This window comes from Neofelis nebulosa, chromosome 6, assembly GCF_028018385.1.
Source record: "Neofelis nebulosa isolate mNeoNeb1 chromosome 6, mNeoNeb1.pri, whole genome shotgun sequence".
NCBI classification, from domain to species: Eukaryota; Metazoa; Chordata; class Mammalia; order Carnivora; family Felidae; genus Neofelis; species Neofelis nebulosa.
In genome coordinates, this window is record NC_080787.1 from 54,439,398 (window position 1) to 54,452,572 (window position 13,175).

General features: G+C 37.5%; 1 long non-coding RNA gene and 1 pseudogene across 1 annotated transcript in view; both read left to right on the forward strand.

Annotated features, from left to right (window-relative positions):
- The first annotated feature begins 251 nt into the window (after positions 1 to 251).
- The window catches only part of LOC131514365 (uncharacterized), a 30,704-nt gene continuing 17,780 nt past the window's right edge, over positions 252 to 13,175 (forward strand). Inside the window, exon 1 of the long non-coding RNA XR_009263042.1 lies at positions 252 to 336. This is a non-coding gene — a long non-coding RNA (uncharacterized LOC131514365). The remainder of the gene's footprint in view (positions 337 to 13,175) is intronic.
- On the forward strand, positions 1,228 to 2,863 carry LOC131514362 (tubulin alpha-1A chain-like; annotated as a pseudogene).

A 13,175-nucleotide genomic window follows, 5' to 3' on the forward strand; every position in this document is an offset into this window, starting at 1 on the left:
CTCTAACTCCAGAGGAAAAGCCTTTACTCTGAAACAAGGAAGAAGTATTAGCTCTGCAACAGACCCAAGATAGCATTGAGATTTTATCCCTTTATTTTGAGAATGAGACAATTGAGGTGCGGGGGAAGCAAATGACTTGCCCAACATCATACAAACTTTAGGACTAATGTCAGAACTAGGCACTAGTCTCCTGACTTACAGCACATCATGATTCTTTGTGACATCAGAGATAGACCTAGACTTCCCCTATGGGCGTATGCTAACAAGCTCTTTTCCACTGGGATTTCCCTGCTATGAGATGTACACCTGAAGTTGCTGAAACTGCTGTCAGGAAAGGTAGGCAAAGAGGGATAGAGAGACCAGGACCTGGTGGCATTTGAGCGCCCAATAAACTGTGCTTGAAATAGTGCCACTTCTTGGATGTTTTGGTTATGCAAACCTGTGTAATTCCTTTCTATTTAAAGCCAGTTGGTACAGGGTTTTCTGTCACTTGCAACCAAGAATCTTGAATATGGGAAGCTCTTCTGCTTTGTCAGAGGGTCAATGGAATTCAGAACATGTGATTTATTTTGGAAAGAGAGAAAAAAAAGGTTCTAGGTAACACCAGGACTGGATTTGCAAGGTGATAACTAAGGATAGAAAAACATATGAGGACATTCTCATGTTTCATTTTCCCCCAGAAATGTTAGTTCCTAAGTTGTGGATACAATTTTTTTTTTTTTTCCTCTGCTGAATTCTTGGTTACATTCTTGGAAGGTAAACTATTTCAAAGACCATTAATAAAATATGCTGGTAGAAGGTAGATGCATGCTTTGTGATCTTTAATACAATAGTGTCCCCTGACTCTCTATGGGTAAAGAGTAGGGAGTAAAAATACCGAACAGTTGATGTACTTTGCTTTACGTGGATTATCTCACTTCCACCCCGTAGCAACTCTGCAAAGAAATCTCATGTCTCTTTTACAGATGCAATAGAGACAAAGAAGTTATGAACTGTCTAACGTCATCCAGTTAGTATGTATAAATATTAGGACTTGAACTCAAGTCTGTGCTCTTGCTTTATGCTAGATGTGCTTGTATCCCATCTGAACCCAGACCTCACAAATTTCCTAGGAACTTCAGAACATGATACTTCTGATTGAGATGTTAGCTGTTAATCATCTTTCATTAAGAGGGCATGATGAAGCGTGTTCTCTTACATTGACCCCCTAAGAGGCCTGTTGTAAGAAGCAACAACCTCTCCTTTTCCTGTCTGCCACCTGCACAGCAGCCATAAAGCAGCAACCGTGCACGAATTTATCCCCATTCATGTTGGCCAGGCTGGTGTTAAGATTGGCAATGCCTGTTAGGAGTTCTATTGCCTGGAATACAGCATCCAGTCCAATGACCAGATGCCAGGTGACAAGACCACTAGGGGAGGAGATGACCCTTAAATGCCTTCTTCAGTGAGACAGGTGCTGGCAAGCACGTTCCCAGGGTGGTGTTTGTAGACCTGGAACCCACAGCCATTGATGAAGTTCACACTGGCCCCTACCTCCAGCTTTTCTACCCTGAGAAGCTCATCACAGGCAAGGAAGATGCTGCCAACCCGAGGGCACTAAACCGTTGGCAAGGAGATCAGTGACCTTGTCTTGAACCGAATTTGGAAACTGTCCAACCAGTGCACAGGTCTTCAGGGCTTCTTGGTTTCCCATAGCTTTGGAAGGGGAACTGGTTCCAGGTTTACCTCCCTGCTGATGGAACATCTCTCTGTCAATTATGGCAAGAAGTCCAAGCTGGAGTTCTCTATTTACCCAGCCCTCCAGGTTTCCGTTGCTGTAGTTGAGCCTTACAACTCCATCTTCACTACACACACCACCCTGGAGCATTCTGATTGTGCCTTCATGGTAGACGATGAGGCCATCTATGACATCTATCAAATAAACCTCGATATTGGGGCATCTGGGTGGCTCAGTCAGTTAAGCATCTGATGTCAGCTCAGGTCATGATCTCATGGTTCGTGAGTTTGAGCCCCATGTCAGGCTCTGTGCTGACAGCTCAGAGTCTGAAGCCTGCTCCAGATTCTGTGTCTCCCTCTCTTCCCCTCCCCCACTCATGCTCTGTCTCTCTGTCAAAAATAAACATTAAAAAAAAGTTGTGTGTGTGTGTGTGTGTGTGTGTGTGTGTGTGTGTGTGTGTTTGTGTTTTTAAACCTGGATATTGAATGCCCAACATACACTAACCTGAATAGTTTGATAGGTCAAACTGTGTCCTCGATCACTGCTTCCCTCAGATTTGATGGAGTCCTGAATGTTGATCTGACAGAATTCTGGACCGCACACCCACTTCTTTCTGACCACACATGCCCCTGTCATCTCTGCTGAGAAAGCCAACCATGAGCAGTTTTCTGTAGCAGAGATCACCAAGGCATGCTTTGAGCCAGCCAACCAGATGGTGAAATGGTAAATACATGGCTTGCTGCCTGTTGTACTGTGGTGATGTGGTTCCCAAAGATGTCACTATTGTCAATGCCACCATCAAGACCAAGCGCACCATCCAGTTTGTGGACCGGTGCCCACTGGATTCAAAGTTGACATTAATTACCAGCCTCCCACCGTGGTACCTGGTGGAGACCCGGCCAAAGTACAGTGAGCTGTGTGCATGCTGACCAACACCACAGTCATTGCTGAGGCCTGGGATGCCCTGGACCACAAGTTTGACCTGATATATACCAAGCGTGCCTTTGTTCACCAGTATGTGGGTGAGGGAATGGAGGAAGGAGAGTCTTCTGAGGCTTGTGAGGACATGGCTGCCCTGAGAAGGATTATGAGGAGGTTGGTGTGGATTCTGATGAAGGAAAGGGTGAAGATGGAGAGGAATACTAAAGTTAAAAATGTTATAAAGATACTGCTTTTACAGGGAAGCTTTTCTGTTTTAAGAATAAAGGTTGCACTCATAACTGGTGAAGAAATTGAATCAGTTACCAAAAATCTTCCAAACAAATAAGAGTCCTGGGCCAGATGGCTTCCCAGGGGAATTCTACCAGACATTTAAAGCAGAGATAATGCCCATCCTTCTCAAGCTATTCCAAAAAATAGAAATAAAAGGGAAAATTCCAGACTCATTCTATGAAGCCACCAGAGACCTCACAAAAAAAAGGAGAACTACAGGCCAATATCCCTGATGAATATGGATGCAAAAATTCTCAACAAGATACTAGCAAATCGAATTCAAAGCATATAAAAAGAATTATTCACTATGATCAAGTGGGATTCATTCCTGGGCTGCAGAGCTGGTTCAAAATTCACAAATCAATCAATGTGATACATCACATCAATAAAAGAAAGGATAAGAACCATATGATCCTGTCAATAGATGCAGAAAAAGCATTTGACAAAACATAGCATCGTTTCTTAATAAAAACCTTCAAGAAAGTCATGGTAGAAGGAACATACCTAGACATCATAAAAGCCATATATGAAAAGCCCACAGCTAATATCATCCTCAATGGGGAAAAACTGAGAGCTTTCCCCCTGAGATCAGGAACACGACAGGGATGTCCATTCTCACCACTGTTGTTTAACATATTGTTGGAAGTCCTAGTGTCAGCAATCCGACAACAGAACGAAATAAAAGGCATTAAAATTGGCAAACAAGAAGTCAAACTTTAAGTTTTTGCAGATGACATGATACTTTACATGGAAAACCCAAAAGACTCCACCAAAAGGCTGCTAGAACTGATACATGAATTCAGCAAAGTTGCAGGGTGCAAAATCAATGTACAGAAATCGGTTGCATTTCTATACACCAATAATGAAGCAACAGAAAGAAATAAAGAAATAGATCCCATTTATAGTTGCACCAAGAACCATAAAATACCTATGAATAAACCTAACCAAAGTTATAAAAGATATGTATGTTGAAAACTATAGAAAACTTATGAAGGAAATTGAAGAAGACAAAGAAATGGAAAAACTTTCCATGCTCGTGGATTGGAGGAACAAATATTGTTAAAATGTCAATACTATCCAAAGCTATCTACACATTCAGTGCAATCCCAATCAAAATTGCACCAGCATTCTTCTCGAAGCTAGAATAAGCAATCCTAAAATTTGTATGGAACCACAAAAGACCCAGAATAGCCAAAGTAATATTCAGGAAGAAAACCAAAGCAGGAAGCATCACAATCCCAGACTTTAGCCTCTACTACAAAGCTGTAATCATCAAGACAGTATGGCATTGGCACAAAAACAGACACATAGACCAATGGAATAGAATAGAGAACCCAGAATTGTACCCACAAATGTATGGCCAACTAATCTTTGACAAAGCAGGAAAGAGTATCCATGAGAAAAAAAGTCTCTTTAGCAAGTGGTGCTGGGAGAACCGGACAGTGACATGCAGAAGAATGAACCTGGACCACTTTCTTACACCATACACAAAAATAAACTCAAAATGGATGAAAGACCTGAATGCGAGACAGGAAACCATCAAAACCCTGGAGGAGAAAGCAGGCAACAACCTCTTTGATCTCAGCCACAGAAATTTCTTGCTCAACATGTCTCCAAGGGCAAGCGAATCAAAAGCAAAAATGAACTGCTGGGACCTCATCAGGATAAAAAGCTTCTGCACTGCAAAAGAAACAATCAACAAAACAAAGGCAACTGACAGAATGGGAAAAGATGTTTCCAAATGACATATCGGATAAAGGGTTAGTGTCCAAAATCTATAAAGAATTTACCAAACTCAACACCAGAAAAACAAATAATCCAGTGAAGAAATGGGCAGAACACATGAATAGACACTTTTCCAAAGAAGACATCCAGATGGCCAACAGACACATGAAAAGATGCTCAATGTCACTCATCAGGGAAATACAAATTGAACCCACACTGAGGTAATGCCTCACACCGATCAGAGTCGCTAAAATTAACAACTCAAGAAACAACAGATGCTGGTGAGGATGTGGAGAAATGGGAAACCTCTTGCACTGTTGGTGGGAATGCAAACTGGTGCAGCCACTATGGAAAACAGTGTGGAGATTCCTCAAAAAATTAAAAATAGAACTACCTTATGATCCAGCAATAGCACTACTAGGTATTTATCCAAAGGATACAGGAGTGCTGATTCATAGGGGCACAGGTACCCCAATGTTTACAGCAGCACTTTCAACAATAGCCAAATTATGGAAAGAGCCCAAATGTCCAACTGATAACTGAATAAAGAAAATAAGGAATACTTCTCGGCAATGAGAAAGAATGAAATCTTGCCATTTGCAACAATGTGGATGGAACTGGAGGGTATTATGCTAAGTGAAATAAGTCAGAGAAAAACAGATATCCTATGTTTTCACTCATATGTGGATCTTGAGAAACTTAAGACCCCTGGGGGAAGGAAAGGGGGAAAAAGGTTACAAACAGAGAGGGAGGGAGGAAAACCATAAGAGACTCTTAAATACAAAGAACAATCTGAGGGTGGATCGGGGGATGGGAGAGAGGGGGAAATGGGTGATGGGCATTGGGGAGGGAACTTGGGATGAGCACTGGGTGTTGTATGTAAGCGATCAACCACAGGAATCTACCCCCAAAACCAAGAGCACACTTTACACCCTATATGTTAGCCAATTTGACAATAAATAATATTTTAAAAAAAGAATAAAGGTTGAGCTCTGATCAGTTAATTTGTATGTAGCAATATATACTCTCGTATATAATTACTGACCTATGCTTTAAAACACAGCACTCTGTTACAGATTCAAGCTGTCCATTTCTCTGATGAGTTTGAATACAAGTATTCCCTGTCTTAAGTGAAAAAAAAGGACACAGTGATAGCATAATGTATTCAAAAGGTATTTTAAAAATGCATTTATTCAGCAGATAACCACAGTTTGAGAGCCAGTTTTTGCTCAAAAGTTCCTCTCTAAATAATTTTTACCCACTTTTTTCCCCCTGTTTTAGGTATAACATACATAAAATGTATAAAGAGAGCTCATCTTAAGTGCACATCTTGGTCACTTTAACATATTAATAACCATGAATCAGATTAAGATGCAGAACAGGTCTAACACTGTCGAAGTTTCTTTCATGCCTTTCCATTTGGTGCTAGTCCACTCCTGCCCAGCGGCAACCACTGGTGGGGCTGGATAATGGTTACTTAGCGTTGTCTGTTCTTGAACTTATAAATTGAGTCATACAGTATCTGGTCTTTTTTTTTATTATTATTAATCTGACTTCTTTACTCAACATGAGATTTGTAAGATTCATTCCTTTTGTGAGTAATGGTTCTTTCTTTTCTATCCTTGTACATTGCTCTTTTTTTAAACTGAGGTATAATGACATGTAACATTATACTAGTTCCAGGTGTATCATTTCATATAAATACTGCAAAATGATTACCACAATGAGTCTAGTTAAATCTGCCACTAAACCTAATGACATTTTTTTTCTTGTAACAAGAACTTTTAAGTCTGTTCTCTTAGCAACTTGCAAACAGGCAAAATAGTATTATCAACTATCACCATGCTGTATCACCATTACATCCTCAGTTATTTTATAACTGGAAGTTTGTACCTTTTGACCCCCTTCACCCATTTCTCCCAGCCTTCACCCCCTACTTCTGGAAACCACCAGTCTGTTCTCTGTATCCATGAGTTTGTGACTATGTGTATTTAAGACCCTCCATGTAAGTGAGGTCATACTGTATTTTGTCTTTCTCTGACTTATTTCAGTATAATGCCTTCAAGGTCCATCCATGTTGTCACAAATGGCAGTACAGTAAATCCTTGGATTACGAGTAACTTGTTCTGTGAGTTTTCCACAAGACAAGCAAACATTTCTAATAAATTTTAACTTGATAAATGAGTGATGTTAACTTGCAATACGAGTAGTACATGATGCTGAATATCACATAATCACAGCTGAGCCAATGGTTCTTGAAATTTGCGTTGATATACAAGTGCTTTGGATTACAGGCATGTTTCTGGAGCAAATCATGCTTGCAAACCAAGGTTTTACTGTATTTTCTTCTTTTGATGGCAGAATAGTATTCCATTGTGTATGTATATACCACACTTGGTTTATTCATGCATCCACTGATGGGCACTTAGGTTGCTTTCCTATCTTGGCTATTATGATAATGCTGCAGTGAACGTGATGGTAAGGGGATGCAGATCTTTTTGCTTTAACTTTCTTCAGTTAATACCCATAGAATTTCTTGATCATATGGTAGTAGTAGTTTTAATTTTTCGGGTGACCCCCCCATACTGTTGTCAGTAGTGGATGCAAAAATTTATGCTTCCACCAATAGCACACTAGCAATATCTCCTCTCCACACTCTTGCCAATACTTCTTTATTTTTGGCAAGAGTCATTTTAACAGGTGTGAGGTGATATCTCACTGTGGTTTTGATTTGCATTTCCCTGATGATTAGTGATGTTGAGCATGTTTTCATGTATCTATTGGCCATTTGTATATTTCCTTTGGCAAAATGTCCATGCAGATCCTCTGCCCATTTTTCAGTCAGATGGCTTTTACGGTATTGAGTTGTATAGTTTGGATATTAACATTTCATCAGAAGATTTGCAAATAGTTTCTCTCAGTAAGTTGCGTTCTCATTTTGCTGATGGTTACTTTGCTGTGCAGAAGTTTTTTAGTTTGATGTAGTCCTAGTTGTTTATTTTTGCTTTTTCTGCCTTTGCTTTTGAGGTTGAATCCAAAAAATCATCACCAAGATTAATGTCAAGAAGATTACCACCTTTTTTTCTAAGAGATTTATGCTATCAGGTTTAACATTCAAATATGTAAGTTGTTTTTGTCTTTTTGTTTTTTAGAGAGAGAAAGCACATGAGCATGGGAGAAGGGCTGAGGGAGAGGGAGAGGCAGAGAGAGAGAGAGAGAGACAGAGAGAGAGAGAATCTAAACAGGTGCCACGCATTGTGTGGAGCCCGATGAGGGGCTCAGCCCCACGACCCTGGGACCATGTCCTGAGCCAAAATCAAGAGTTGGATGTTCAATTGACTGAGCCACCCAGGTGCCCCTGTAAGTCATTTTTTAAATTGGAATTGACATACAAATGTTACATTAGTTTCAAGTGTACAACATAGTGATTTGACCACTCTGTACATTATGCTGTGCTGACCTCAAATGGAGCTCCCATCTGTCACCATACAATATAATTGACTATATTCCTATTCTATACCTTTGATCCCCACGATTTATTCATTCTCTAAGTGGAAGCCTATACCTCCCACTTAATCTTCACCAATTTTTCCCATCCCCCAGCCCCTTCTCCTCTAGCAACCATAAGAGGTTGTCTTTTATGGGTCTGTTTCTGCATATTTGTTTGCTTGCTTGTTCATTAGATTCCACACATAAGTGAAATCATGGTATTTGTTTTTCTTTGCCTGACCAATAGGTCACTTAGCATCATTTAGCATAATACCCTGTAAGTCCATACATATTACTGCTAATGTCAAGATCTCATTTTTTCTGATGGCTGAGTAATATTTCAGTGTGTGTGTGTGTGTGTGTGTCCATTTCATCATCTGTTCCTGTATCAATGGACACATAGGTTGTTTACATATCTTGGCTATTGTAAATAATGTTGCAATAAACATGGGGGTGCTTATGTCTTTTCAAATTAATGTTTTCATTTTCTTTGGGTAAATACTCAGTAGTGGAATTACTGGATTATATGACATTTCTATTTTTAACATTTTTTGAGGAAACCCATACTGTTTTCCACTGTGACTATTCCAATTTGCATTCCCACCAACAGTGCACAAGGGTTCCCTTTTCTGCACATTCTGACACTTGTTATTTCTTGTCTTTTTTATTCTAGCCATTTGAATATGATTAAGGTCATACCTCATTGTGGTTTTCATTTGCATTTCCTTGAGGATTAAGGATGTTGAGCCTCCTTCTTGTTTCTGTTTGCCACCTGTGTGTCTTCTTTGGAAAAGTGTCTATTCAGGTCTTCTGACCATTTTTTAATCAGACTGTTTGTTTATTTTGGTGTTGAGTTGTATAGTTGTATAAGTTCTTTATATATTTTAGACATTAAACCCTTATCAGATATGTCTTTTGCAGATATCTTCTACCATTTGGTAGGTTGCCTTTTGTTTTGTTAATTGTTTCCTTCATTATGTGAAAGCTTTTTATTTTGGTGTAATCCCACTGGTTTATTTTTGCTTTTGTTTCCTTGCTGAGGAGATATACCGATGAATATGTTGCCAAGGCTGATGTTAAATAGATTATTATGTTTTCTTATAGGAGTTTTATGGTTTCAGGTCTCACATTTAGTTCTTTAATCCATTTTGAGTTTATTTTTGTGTATAAGAAAGTGGTCCAGTTTCATTCATTTGCATGTAGGTGTCCAGTTTTCCCAGCAGCATTTATCGAAGAAAATACAGTTTTTTCCCCAATTGTATATTCTTGCCTCCTTTGTCATAGATTAATTAACTATATAAGAGTGATTTTAGGAGCACCTGGGTGTCTCAGATGGTTAAGCAACAGACTCTTGATTTTGGCTCAGGTCGTGGTCTTGCTACTCATGAGTTTGAGCTCTGCACCGGGCTCTATGCTGATAGCAAGGAGCCTGCTCTCTGCCTCCCTCACTTTCCCTCACTCTCTGCCCCTGCTGCTCGCTTGTGTGTACTCTTTCTCTCAAATAAATAAACATTAAAAATAAATAATAAATGGATGGAGACCTCATGACAGTCTTCCAATAAAAAAAATGGGCTTATTTTTGGGCTTTTTATTTTGTTCCATTGACTTATAGGTCTGTATTTATACCATACTGTTTTGAGTAATATAGCTTTGTAGTATATCTGGAAATCTGGTGTTGTGATACCTCCAGCTTTGTTCTTCTTTCTTCAGGTTTCTTTGGTTATTTGACATATTTTGTAGTTCCAGAAAATTTTAGTATTTTTTGTTCTATTTCTATGAAAAATTCTATTGGTATTTTGAATCTACTGATTGCTTTGGATAGTACAGACATTTAATTATATTAATTTTTCCAATCCATAATCATGGTATGTCTTTCCATTTGTTTCTGTTATCTTCAATTTCTTACATCAGTGTTTTATAGTTTTCAGAATACAGAGCTTTCACCGCTTTGGTGAAATTTATTCCTAGGTATTTTATTGTTTTTCATGCAGCTGTAAATGGAATTGTTTGTTAATTTTTTTCTGCTACTTCCTTATTCATGTATAAAATGGAACCAATTTATGGTATTTTGTATCCTATAACTTTACTAAATTCATTTATTACTTTGAATAGTTTTTTTGTGTGTGGAATCTTTAGCATTTTGTATGTATGGTATCTTGCCATCTGCAAATAGTGACAGATTTACTTCTTCCTTACCAATTTGGATGGTTTATATTTCTTTTTCTTGTCTGATTGTTGTGGCTAGTATTTCCAGTACTGTCTACAATAAAAGTGGTGTGAGTGAATATCCTGGTCTTGTTTCTGACCTTAGAGGAAAAGCTTTCAGTTTGAAAGCCAAAATCAAGAGTCTCATCATTGAGTATGATATTATATGATATTAGCTGAGGGTTTTTCATGTATGGCCTTATTATTTTTGAGGTCTAGGATTTGTTAAGGATTTTCATCATGAACAAATGTTGAATTTTGTCGAATGCTTTTTCAGCATCTATTGAGATGATCACATGATTTTTATTTTTTGTTTTGTTAATGTGGTGTATCACCTTAATTGATTTGCAAATATTGAACCATTCTTGCATTCCTGGAGTAAATACCACTTGATTATGGTGAATAATCCTTTTAATGTATTGTTGAGTGTGGTTTGCTAATATTTTGTTGAGAATTTTTTCATCTATGTTTATCAAGGATATTGGCCTGTAGCTTTTTTTTGGTTTTTGTATAGGGTAATGCTGGCCTATAGAATGTATTTGGAACTTTTCCTTCCTCTTCTGTTTTTGGAACAGTTTGAGAAGAATAGGTATTAACTCTTCTGTACACGTTTGGTAGAATTCACCTAAAAGCCATCTAGTCCTGGACTTTTGTTTGTTGGAAGTTTTTTGATTACCAATTCAATTTTGTTTTTAGTAATTGGTTTGTTTAGATTTTCTATTTCTCCTGATTTAGTTTTGGAAGATTGTATGTTTTGAGGAATTCATCCATTTCTTCTTGGTTGTCCAATTTGGTGGCATATAATTTTTTGTAGTAGTCTCTTATCCTTTGTATTTCTGTGGTGTCAATCATTACTTCTCCTCTTTCATTTCTGATTTTATTTATTTATATGGGTCCTTTCTCTTTTTTCCTTGATGAGTCAGCTAAAGTTTTATCATTTTTATTTATCTTTTCAAAGAAGTAGCCCTTGGTTTCAGGGATCTTTTCTATTTCTTTCGAAAGTCTCTATGTCATTAATTTGTGCTCTGTTCTTTATTATTACCTTCCTTCTACTAACCTTGGGATTTGTTCTTTTTCTAGTTCCTTTAAGTTTAGATTGTTTGAGATTTTTCTTGTTTCTCAAGGTGGACCTATCTCTATAAGTTTTCCTCTTAGGACTGCCTTCACTGGATCCTAAAGATTTTGGATTGTTGTTGGGTGTTCATTTTCCTTTGTTTCCATGAATTTCTAAATTTCCTCTTTGATTTATTGGTTGACTCTTTCATTGTTTAGTAGCATATTGTTTCACCTCCACATGTTTTTTTTCTTTCCAGTTTGTGTCTTGTAATTGATGTCGTTTCATATCACTGTGCCATAAAATGATGCTTGATATGATTTTAATCTCCTTAAATTTATTGAGACTTATTTTGTGGCCTAACGTGTGATCCCTCCTGGAGAATGTTCCATGTACACTTGAAAAGAATGTATATTCTGTCATTTTTAGATGGAATGTTCCATATATATTTGTTAAGTCTATCTGGCCTAATGTGTTGTTCAAAAATATTGCTTCCTTATTTATTTTCTGGCTGGCTGATCTATTCACTGAAGTAAGTGGGATGTTAAAGTCCCCTAATATCATTGTTTTACTGTCAGTTTCTCTGTTTATATCTGTTAATATTTGGTTTATGTATTTAGGTGAGCATGTTATGTGCATAGATACTTAGAATCGTTTTATCCTCTTCTCTGATCAATCTCTTTATCATTAGTAATGCCCTTATTTGTATCTTGTTACAATTATTGTTTTTTTAAGTCAATTTTACCTGATATAAGTATTGCTAACCAGCTTTTTCTCTTCTTTGCCCCCTTTCATTGGCATGGAATATCTTTTCCATCCCCTTAACTTTCAGCCTGTATCTGTCTTTAGATCTGGAGTTTCTCGTACTCAAACAAAAACAAAAACAAAAACGGGTATTATTATTATCATCATCATCATCATCATCATCATCAACTTAGTCATCCTATGTCTTTTGATTGGAGCAATTAGGGCATTTACATTTATTTTATTATTTTTTTCTTTTTTTAATTTTTTTTAATTTTTTTAAAATTACATCCAAATTAGCATATAGTGAAACAGTGATTTCAGGAGTAGATTCCTTAGTGCCCCTTACCCATTTAGCCCATCACCCCTCCTACAACCCTTCCAGTAACCCTCAGTTTGTTTTCCATATTTATGAGTCTCTTCTGTTTTGTCCCCTTCCCTGTTTTTATATTATTTTTATTTCCCTTCCCTTTTTTTCATCTGTTTTGTCTCTTAAAGTCTTAATATGAGTGAAGTTATATGATTTTTGTCTTTCTCTGACTAATTTCACTTAGCATAATACCCTCCAGTTCCATCCACGTAGTTGCAAATGGCAAGATTTCATTCTTTTTGATCACCAATACTCCATTATATATATATACATATATATATATATAAACATATACACACACACACACACACACACACACACATTTTCTTTATCCATTCATCCATTGATGGACATTTGGGCTCTTTCCATACTTTGGTTATTGTTGATAGTGCTGCTATAAACATGGGGGTGCATGTGTCCCTTCGAAACAGCACACCTATATCCTGTGGATAAAAGGGCATTTACATTTAAAGTAATTATTGGTAAGTATGTACTTATTGCCATTTTGTTAATTACTTTTTGGTTATTTTTGCAGTTTTTCCCTGTTCCTTTCTACTTCTGTTTCTCTCTTTCCTTATGATTGATGACTTTCTTTAGTGTTGTGCTTTTATTCTTTAAAGCTTTTTTTTTTTTTTTTTTTGTCTATTTAGGTTTTTGGC